Source organism: Elaeis guineensis, chromosome 2, assembly GCF_000442705.2.
Source record: "Elaeis guineensis isolate ETL-2024a chromosome 2, EG11, whole genome shotgun sequence".
In the NCBI taxonomy this organism is placed as follows: Eukaryota; Viridiplantae; Streptophyta; class Magnoliopsida; order Arecales; family Arecaceae; genus Elaeis; species Elaeis guineensis.
Genome location: NC_025994.2, coordinates 101,242,653 through 101,252,923, shown reverse-complemented (window position 1 = coordinate 101,252,923; position 10,271 = coordinate 101,242,653). Strand labels below are relative to the sequence as shown.

General features: G+C 34.8%; 1 long non-coding RNA gene across 1 annotated transcript; it reads left to right on the top strand.

Annotated features, from left to right (window-relative positions):
* Positions 1-480: 480 nt before the first annotated feature.
* LOC105032019 (uncharacterized) lies at positions 481-1,768 on the top strand. Its single transcript, XR_829718.2, has 2 exons — positions 481-644; positions 1,464-1,768. It is a non-coding gene; the product is annotated as an uncharacterized lncRNA (long non-coding RNA).
* Positions 1,769-10,271: the final 8,503 nt, after the last annotated feature.

Below are 10,271 nucleotides of genomic sequence, written 5' to 3'. Positions count from 1 at the left end.
AGCCACTCTAAGTTAAACTCGGTTTATTGGCTTAGCCGGAATGGACCGTATAGTGAAGAGAACCCAGTCTTTTTGGTGTGTCGAGCTAGTCTATCAACTTTATAAGGCTAGGTAGTAACTCCGAAAAATTCCGGGCCTATTTAGCTATTTCTATTATGTAGGACTTATGGATTAGATCAGCCATTTAAACATGACTTTATATCAACTAAACTCCATCTAATCCAATTCTTATGGGAAGAATTCTACAGCACAAAGGCTAAGATGAGAGCTGGATTTGGATAGCCTTCTAGAGAATATAAAATAGAAATATATCCATATAGAGCTAAGTCAGAAAGTGTCATTGGCTATATGGCTGGTATAAAATAAAACTAAAGCTGGCAAATTTCTGCGAATTTTATTTTAAGAAACTAATAATTAGCGAAGAATTTCAGCCGAGAAAGTAAAGTTTTTTTTTTTTTTTTTTTTCTCTCTTCCCAAGTTCCAAGTCGGTATTAAGTCGTATGTAGACCTCCACTCCCCTCTTCCGTTACCTCACCTGTCTTGTATGGCTGTTTGAATTATCCAAATCTTCTATTCGTCAGCCGCGACGAGCATCGCTGAGGACGGGAACAAGGAGACAGAAGCTGCCCTCATCGGGAAGCAAAGTGAGCGATCCGTCCCCACTTCCCTATTTTCTTGCCTCTGCGTCGAAATACCGAGATGGTTCTTGATTTCTAGTTTACTGTTGCAGTTGTATGGCAATTTTCTCAAATATCCTGTTTTCTTGATTATTCTCTGAGGTCTTCCGATCGTTCTTGATTTCTACTTTGGTCTTGCTGTTATGTGGTAATTTTGTCAAATAATATCCTGTTTTCTCGATTATTCTCTGGGTTCTTGTGATGGTTCTTGATTTCTAGTATGGGGTTTGGGGGATACATTAGTGATAGTTCTTTGGATTCTAGAGATGGTTCTTGATTCTATATTGTCTAGGTATTGTATGGTAGGTTTCCTATTCCCGTTTTCTTTCTTTTCCCGGGATTCTAGTGATGTTTCTTGTTAGGTTTTGTTGTTAGATGGTGATCTCTGTATATGTGCCAGCTGCCAGCTGTCGGGGTTTAGTTTTTGTGATCGTGCAGATCTTGATATCGCCCTACGTGATCGTTTAGAATTCTTGGATTTGATAATGTTTTCTGCACCACTGATCAATGACGAAGAAATTATAGTGCGGCTTCTGTCCCTTTTTTAAAGTTTGTAATAGGATTTGAGTTTAAGAATGTTATTGGAATTAGGGTTTTTTATTCTATCCCTTTTTTAAAGGTTATAATAGGATTTGGAGTTTAAGAATGTGATTGGATTTAGGGTTTTTATATCTGTTGTTCTTGGCAGGGGAATTTTTTTTATTCGATAGTGCTGTAGCCATTTTGAGCTTTTCATGGTGCTGTTCTGTTTTTAACCCTTGCTCTAACTTCTTTCTGATCTTGCAGGAGAGTTCTTTTCGGCATTTCTATCAGTGATTACAGTCAGTATTTGCGATTCCCAATCAGTGAGGCTTGCCCCATTAAGTGCAGCTATTTAATGTGATTTCCGCGGTTGACTTTGTTCTTTTAGATGACGTATCTGTGCACTCTTTTATGGTGTTTTAATTTTGAATGATTTATTGGTAACTAAAGCAAGCTTCTTTAGTTCACATTTAATGAGGTCTACCCTTGAGACTAACTGTGGATGTTGGATGTGGTTTCTATCATATAAAGTCTAGGCTAGTGGATGAGTGGTAGTTTCTTATTGGGCTCGTTGCGCTGTTATATTTCTTGCTCCTTGCTCTTTGCTCTTTAGGTACTTCGTATGATGTATATACGCCGAACCATATCATGTCAGATTTTTCGTTTCTGTTTCAATCCTTTTGTTTTGCTATGTATTTAATACTGCAAATCGCAAACAAGGACTTCAGTAGAGAATTTTGAAGGTTTGCTGGTATAGGAATCTTTCCTATTCCTGCATTCTATTTCTTTGAAACCTTGATGTGGTTCTTGACTGGTAGTTTGGATTTGGCAGTTATATGCTAACTCCCCATTCTTGTTGTTTTTCTGAATTTTTCATATTTTTCTTGATTTCTAATTTGGTTTTGGCGTTTTATGGTGATATCTCTTTATAACTGTCCAATATTAAGAATCTTTGAAGATTTGATAAGTGCAGGAATCTTCTGTTGCATTGCTTTCTATTTTATTTTCTAATTTTTTTTATATCTGCTGCATTACTCTTGAAGTTGTGATAGTTTTATTTACTAACACTGAAGGATCTTATGTGGCTTTTATTTTCACTCTGTTTTCTTTGAACCATGTGGTTGTGGGAACTTCCAAGATCTTAGCTTTTGTAAATTAATTTATGTTAATAATTGTTTTTTAAATGTATTTAAACTGGTGATAAAATTGTGCTGTGATTTTTTATGGTGGATTTAAACTATTGTAAATGCTATCTATCATCTACTTCTCCATAGGCAAGTTACTGCACTGTATATGGAAGCAGAGATATATTAGAGGTTGTTGAAAAAACTATAAAAGCCTATAATGTGCATTGGGAATATATTTAAAGGTATAAATTATAACCTATTAGCTGAACCAAATTATTGGGGCAGGACTTGATATTTGTGGTTATAAATCAAACCTTTATTTTTTTAAAAAAATGGAAGCCTTAAGATTCACCTGGCACAATAAAAAAATCCATTAGTTTTTAGTAAGGGAGCGTTATAGAAGAACTAATTCACAAAAGTTACTTTTTGTTAACCTTGAACTCAGCACATGTGATTCACATGACTGATGAAGAAGAAATGATTTGACTGAGGCTCCAATCTTATAATCAAAACACATGTTCCTCAGCTCATGCTATGCATATAACTTTGGTAAGGAGTAACTTGATCTGTCATCAAGCTATCTAAATTTACATCCACAAACTTTCTTTATCTCTGTCTCCAAAAACATCAAATTATGATATATTTTTTTAAGCCTTTTCCACTTATACATCTTTTACCAATCAAACTCTAGATCTTTCTCTCCCCCGTGGTGCCCAACCCCCTCCACCAACTTGCTTCCCCCCTCTCTCCCTCCCTATCCCTCTTTCATCTTCTTGTGCAGTTTCCAGTAAACCTCAAATTCCTCTTTTCTCTGCGTCTCACAGCTGACGACCACCATTTTCTTTGTGCCTTGACATTTTTCTTTTACTTTATCTTCTATGTATATTCTAATGCCAAATTATTGATGTGTCTGTGGACATTGTGGGAAATTTTGCACCTTAGATGGGGTATTCAGAGGATAATTCTTCCCTGTGCTTTTGCTTTTAGTTTTGTAGCGGAAACCCTACGAGGAATTTTGGTAATTATATCTTAAGCAGCGTTTTTGCCTCATGGTGCTGCTTTAAAATAGCAGAAAGACATGTAATATGTCCTTTGTTCTTTGATAGAATTTCCCTGTGAACATCTCGCAAAAGGTACGAGCCTAACACTACAAGAAAACTGATTTTTTGCAATGAAATTTTTTCATCGCTAAAGATGAAATTTTCATCGCTAAAACTATTAGGAATGAAAATTTTTGTTGCTAAAAATTTATAGAAAAAATCTCGTAGCAAAAGGTTTTAGCGACAGAAAAATTTTATTTCGTCGTCAAAAGTAGTCAACTGTACGATGGAAAAGTTCGCAGTATTAGCGATGAAATATTTTCGTCGTAAAAGCTTAAATTTTTGTTATTAAAATTATGAAGAAAAATATTTTCATCATCAAAAATGAATATTATTCGTTTGAAATTATTATTATTATTATTATTATTTTAATTTTAACGATGAAAAATAGAATTTTGTATTTTTCATCATAAAATTTAGCAATGAAAAAAAAAATTTCGTCGCTAATTTAGCGATGAAAAAATTTTTCATCGCTAATTTAGCTACGAAATATGAAATTTTGTAGCTAAATTTGTGACCAAAAAAAATTATCACAATTTTTGTGACGAAAAAAAATTTATCGTAATTTTTGCAATGAAAAAAAATTATTGCAATTTTTACGATGAAATAAAAAATTTTATCGCAATTTTTGTGATGAAAAAAATTTCATCACAATTTTTGCGATGAAAAAAATTACGACAAAAAAATATCAATAAAAGAAAAATAAAAAAATAAAATTTGAGATGAAAAAATTTATTTTAGCGATGAAAATTTTTTTCATCATAATTTTAGTGATGAAATAAAAAATTTCATTGCAATAGTGAAAATTTGAATATTTTAGAGTGATGAAATTTTTTAATTATTTTTTATGACGAAATTAATATTTCATCATTAAATTAAATTATGGATGAAATAAAATATTTTTTATTTTTTTACTATGAAAGCATCTATTTAAATACAAATTTCTATCAAATCAAATATATTTTACATAAAAATATATGAACATAATAAAAATATTTAAATTTTAAATAATAATAAGTTTCATAGCTATCATTATCATATATAAAAATATGAGTTCATACACTATTTAAAATTGAAAAAATTATAAATTATGTATCATCAAAGTCGTTGGCTTCGTTCCCTCCTCTAGACATCGATCTCTGACCTGATATGTGTCGCGATGGTTGTGCACAAGCGACATCATGCGACGGTAGAGGTGCTAACTCGGAGGCATCGATATCGAGCCGTCCTGCCATTATAGCCACTATCCTCTTGAGCATCTGATTACGATTCATCCAATAAGTAATTTGATCCTGCATCATGCTCATCGATATCCTGACTATCTCTGGCATCGAGGCATCATCAGATCGATTGGACGATGAACTATGAAATTTTTTTGAGTGCATGCTATACTCAGATCCTAGCTGCCGTCCGAGGATGGCATCCATGATCGCATCATCTGTCATCGAACCAATAGGCTGTGATCCAGCATCGCTGTCAGATCCAACCTCCCTCGTCGTCTGCTCTCTTAATTGTAACATTTTTTTCTTCACAATAGATCAAATAACACTATAAATTTATTTCAAATACTTTAAAAGCATTCAAAATGTAGTACCATACTTACATAATGTTGCCTCGCCTCTTCGGTCACAAACTTGCCACTCTTGTTCTGATAGAATTTATCATAGGCGTCGATCCTGGATAGTCCCTATTCAAACAAAAGAAAATAAGAAAAATGATATTAAAGTAATTTAAATATTCAATAAGAACTTATAGAGTGCAATTGCAAATGTAGTTACGTACCATCCTCTTCATTTCTTGTGCAAAAAAGATACTTCCTTGCATATGAATAGAATCAATCTTACTCCTATTCACTCCCAAAATAATTTGAAATACTAAACATACCTGAAATGTCTCACTCCCAAAATACTCGTATAATCACCGTCAATCGTCACCAGACCCGGTCTAATTTTTATAAGGTTGGGTCACATGGTCAATCCCCTTCACCTGTGGCTCATTGCAGTATCTATGAAGCCTACATCGTCGATCTCTGTATCTATTTGCAGCCATTTTGAAAATACATGCCGTCACTTGTTCATCGGTGCAATCCTCGAAGTTAATATTATCCTGCACATATGAACATTCATCATAACAAGAAGCAAAGACATAGAATTATTCATGTAATAAAGAATTATTCATATAACAAAAAATTATCCATATAACATCTTTGAAGTATAACAAAGAGACTAGAGAAAAGATAATATGGACCATGTAATGATGTACAAGACATTCGAAGTTAATTCTTACCTTGATGTGAGAGATTAGGGCATCACGATATTGAGGGGTGACATGCTTGAAACTTTCGACGATCCACGAAAAATGATTCCACATATACAGACTGATCTCATTGGCGACTATACTAGCCTCTGTGCCAATCGGATGATCCCGAAATATCTGTACTTTCAATTTTTCATTATGCGTATGCACATATTTTTTCAAAACTAGGCCCCTACTAGGATCACGCACTGCACGTCGCTGCTGTGTTCCTGCATATGAAAATTTATGAAATGAACATTTATCATCTACTTATAGATGTATATAACAAAAAAATGTACATAGTTTATAAATTGATAGAGATGTACCTGCAGAGTGATGATGCTGCGGTGCCATGATCTTCGGCTGTGATGGTCCTATCCCATTCAGGAATGCAAGAATTTAATATTGCCATACATGTCTTCTACACAAAAAATTTCGACAGCATTTCGATGCAGTTCCTCTCCAAAAATATCGACAAAACTCCGATGTAGAAGCACATGGTATGCAATATAAAATTCATTCACGTGCCTAAACTGTCCACAAGGATAATTTGAGGATAGTGTGTACAACATCAATATTTTTTTTTCATTAAAGGATAAATATTGGTTCATACATGCTATCCTCGAATGAAAATTTTAAGATTTATAGATTTGTTATGCTATGATTAATATATTATTATTATAACTATTTTTGTTTTTAAACTATTTTTAGATCATGAACTATGCTTCATATAAAGAATAGAACAACAAATAATCATGCCTAATGACTAAAATCAATTAAAAAAGAGAACAAAAATTTAAAAAAATTATAAAATTAAAAAAAAATAAATATTATAACCTGCTGATCTTCCAACTCTCCCGTAAATTCCATACACAGAGAGAGGGAGAGATGGGTACTGAGATGGAAGTGGACGTCGGCGGCTGTGTAGCGGCATGATGGCAATGTGGCGACGACGGCGACCTATCGGTGGATTGAGAGAGAGAGAGAGAGCCAGAGAGAGCTAAAGAGAGCCAGAAAGAGCCGTACTTGAGAGATCGCGGCCCGACGGACTTTGGCGAAGGTGGAATTGGAGCGACGGCAATGGCAGCGCGGTGATGGCGACGGCAACGACAGCACAGCGATGAAGGTGATCTACAGGTGGACTGTGAGAGAGAGAGCCAGAGAGAGCCGTACCTAAGAGATCACGATCCGATGGAGGTCAAAGAGGGACGATGGCATAGGCGAAGGTGGAGGTGGAATGACGACGATGATGGCGGAGGTGGAGCGACAATGACTGTGGCGGTCCTAGGGGAAGCAACAACCATTAGAGAGGGAGAGAGAGAGAAAGTGAGGGAGGGAGAGGGAGAAATCGGGGAGGAAGACGACAGCGGTGGTGGAGGGAGGATGACAGCGGTGGCAGAGGAAGGTCGGCGTGGTGGCATGGAGGGAGGATGATGATCGGGGAGGCTTCAGTCCGACCGGTGGCGCGCTCGATCGGGGAGGGAGGACGACGATCGGTGGTGCGCTCGATCAGGGAGGGAGGACAACGGTGGTGGCCTCGATTTGGTCGGTGCGGTGGCGTAGAGAGAGAACGACGATCGGAGAGGGCTTCAATCCGATCGGTGGCACGCTTGATCGAGGAGGGTGGATGATGATCGGTGGCGCGCTTGATCGGAGAGAGAGGATGATGACCGATGGTGCACTTGGCGGCATGAGAGAGCGAGAGAGACAAGTGTTGGCGTGCATTTTGGGGCAAAATTTTGCCTTAAAACCTATTTTTTTCAACAAAAAAATCTTTAGCGACGAAATATTTTTGCCATCAAATATAAAAAATTTTGTCGCAAAAAAAATATTTTTTGCAATGAAAATTTTTTCATCGTAAATAATTAATTTTTAGCGATGAAAAATTTATTTCATCGTAAATAATTAATTTTTGATGACGAAAAATTTATTTCATCATAAAAAAATAAAAACTCTAGCAACAAAAATTAATATTTCATCGCAAAAGATTCAATTTTTTACGATGAAAATATTTTTATTGTTAATACTTAATTTTTGACAATAATTTTTTTTGTTGCAAAAATATACTTATTTACGATAGAAAAATTTTTCATCGCTAAAATTTCGTCACAAAAAATTAGATTTCTTATAATGTAAATTTCTATTAGTGGCAAGTGGATTGTTGATCAATATTTTTTGAAAAGTATAAACAAGGAATTCTTGATCAGCGTCACACTGCTTGAGATATTGGTCATAGGTGCAGGAGACTAAGTTTGGATTTATTTTCTGCTCGTGTACATGAACATAAGGGCAAGAATGGAGTGTCCTAAAAAATAACTATGTAGATGCATCACAAACTAATTCTACCACTTACCCTTAAAAAAAAAAAAAAAACTGTCGCCGCTTGGGCACCCCTATCACCAAGGTGATAAGGGTTATAATTGTTGGGAGTAGGACTATTCATTTGATTTTAATCGAATTGATCCGATCTAAAAATCGAATAATAAAAAAATAAAAATTAAAAATTGATTCAAATAAGAGGAACCGAAACTGAATCAAGAATTTTGGTTCAGTTCGGTTCGGTTATTTATTTTTTATATTTTTTTTATATTTAATTATTTATTTATAATAAAATATATTCAAATAATTATTGTGGATTCATTGTTAGTTTGTTACATTATATTTAATTAAATTCAGGATCTGTTGAATTTGTTGATCGATAATTTTTTATATTAAAAATTGATAATTGATAAATAATGATATATTGATAATTGATAAATAATAAATCGATAATAAATAAAATATCACATATCAAAAATCACATCATTTATAATATAAACAAGCAATCAAGCATCACAGCAAATTATAATAATAGACGAAATTTACTTATCCAATCATCCATCCATGTAATCAATGAGTTTTTAATATAGTAAATAATATAAATTTAAATTATGATTTTGGTTTTTGATTCGGTTTTCAGATTTTTCAGTTTTTACCGAATCGAAAATCGAGTTGAATTATATTCGGTTCGATTTCGATTCGATTTTTCGGTTCAGTTCGGATCAATTTTTGATCTGAAATCAAATTATGAGCCATCCTAGTTGGGAGGTAAGTCGTTTATTTTTGTTTATTTTTTGATTTTTGGAGGGTGAGGGGCAGACTGAAAGCCACCTGCGAGACTGAGGTAGCTAATGAAAAATTAAAATGGAGAGAGGAGAAAGTTTAACTGAAAAACCTGACCTGCAACTATCAAACAATTTCACCATGAAATCCTTAACGCTGAGCTCGCTTTAGATTCTCCAGAACTGGTAGAGACAAACGAAAATTATTTTAGTCAAATTAAAAAACAGTTTAGTTGACATGCACCTTGCGCTGATTTACACCATGTATCCTCACAACTGCAGATTTCATTGAGCAAGTTCTTCAATTTCTGGGGGTCTTTACAAAATTATATGCGGGTAAGGTATTCAAAATAAGACATTGTAGTACATGTACAATGCTACTGAATAAAAGTAACATGGTGTCCTAACCTAAGACTTGTGGTATTTAAAAAGATGGCAATGGATAGGATATGGATTGGGTCGATCAATATCTATATCCATCCCAATCATATCTATCTTGTGCCTGTCTCAGATCGGATAAAAGAAATGATGCAGGTTAGGTTGGGTTGGATCGGATTGGGTCCAATCGGATGTTTGGTATCATATTCATATTATCATGAGAGCAGAACATCTTGAATTGAAAATTTTATAGCCAACAAAGATGCTTTTGATTATAAATTCCCAAACCCTACCGCTTCTTCCAAGATTAAGCTCTCAAATCCTTGAAGGACCAACTCATACTATTAGAACTCAGCATGAAATCCGATATGTTTGAGAAGAATACCCAAATTAAAACCTAGGAAATCCCTCGATCTCCCTCAGGACCAACTCACACTGTCAGAACTTGCATAAAATCTGACATGTTTGAGAAGAAAACCCAAACTAAAATATAGGAAATCTCTTGATCTCCCTTAGGTGCTCTCCCCCCGCCGGCGATCTCTTAAAAAGAGAATGAAATGAAAAGACAACAAAGCGGAAAGAGAAAATAATCATTCTATGTGGGAAAATTGCTTCGATCTCTTGAGGTGCTCTCCTTCCCCATTAATCTCCAAAAAAAAGAATGAAATGAAGAGAAAATGAAGCAAAAAAGGAAAAAGAAAATGGGACAAGGTCTTATCTTTTAACTTTTTTCATCTTTCCTTCATTATCATTGATTTTTCCTATGTTTTCCCTTGATTTGTCCTCTATTTTTTCATCCTTAGGAGTCTCCAAAGAAAGAATGAAACGAAGAGGAAATGAAGCAAAAAAGAAATAGAAAAATGAAAAAAGATCTTACCTTTTAAGTTTTTTTGCCTTTCCTTTGTTATCGTTGATTTGTCCTATATTTTCTTTTGATTTGTCCTTTGTTTTTCAATCCTCAGGAGTCTTAATTGGGCGGGAGGTTTGGAGCGGCCGAATAAGAACAGAGGTTGGACTCTAGGGAGATAGGGGCATCATTGGCTCATTGCATCGAGTGGGAGGCTTGTAATA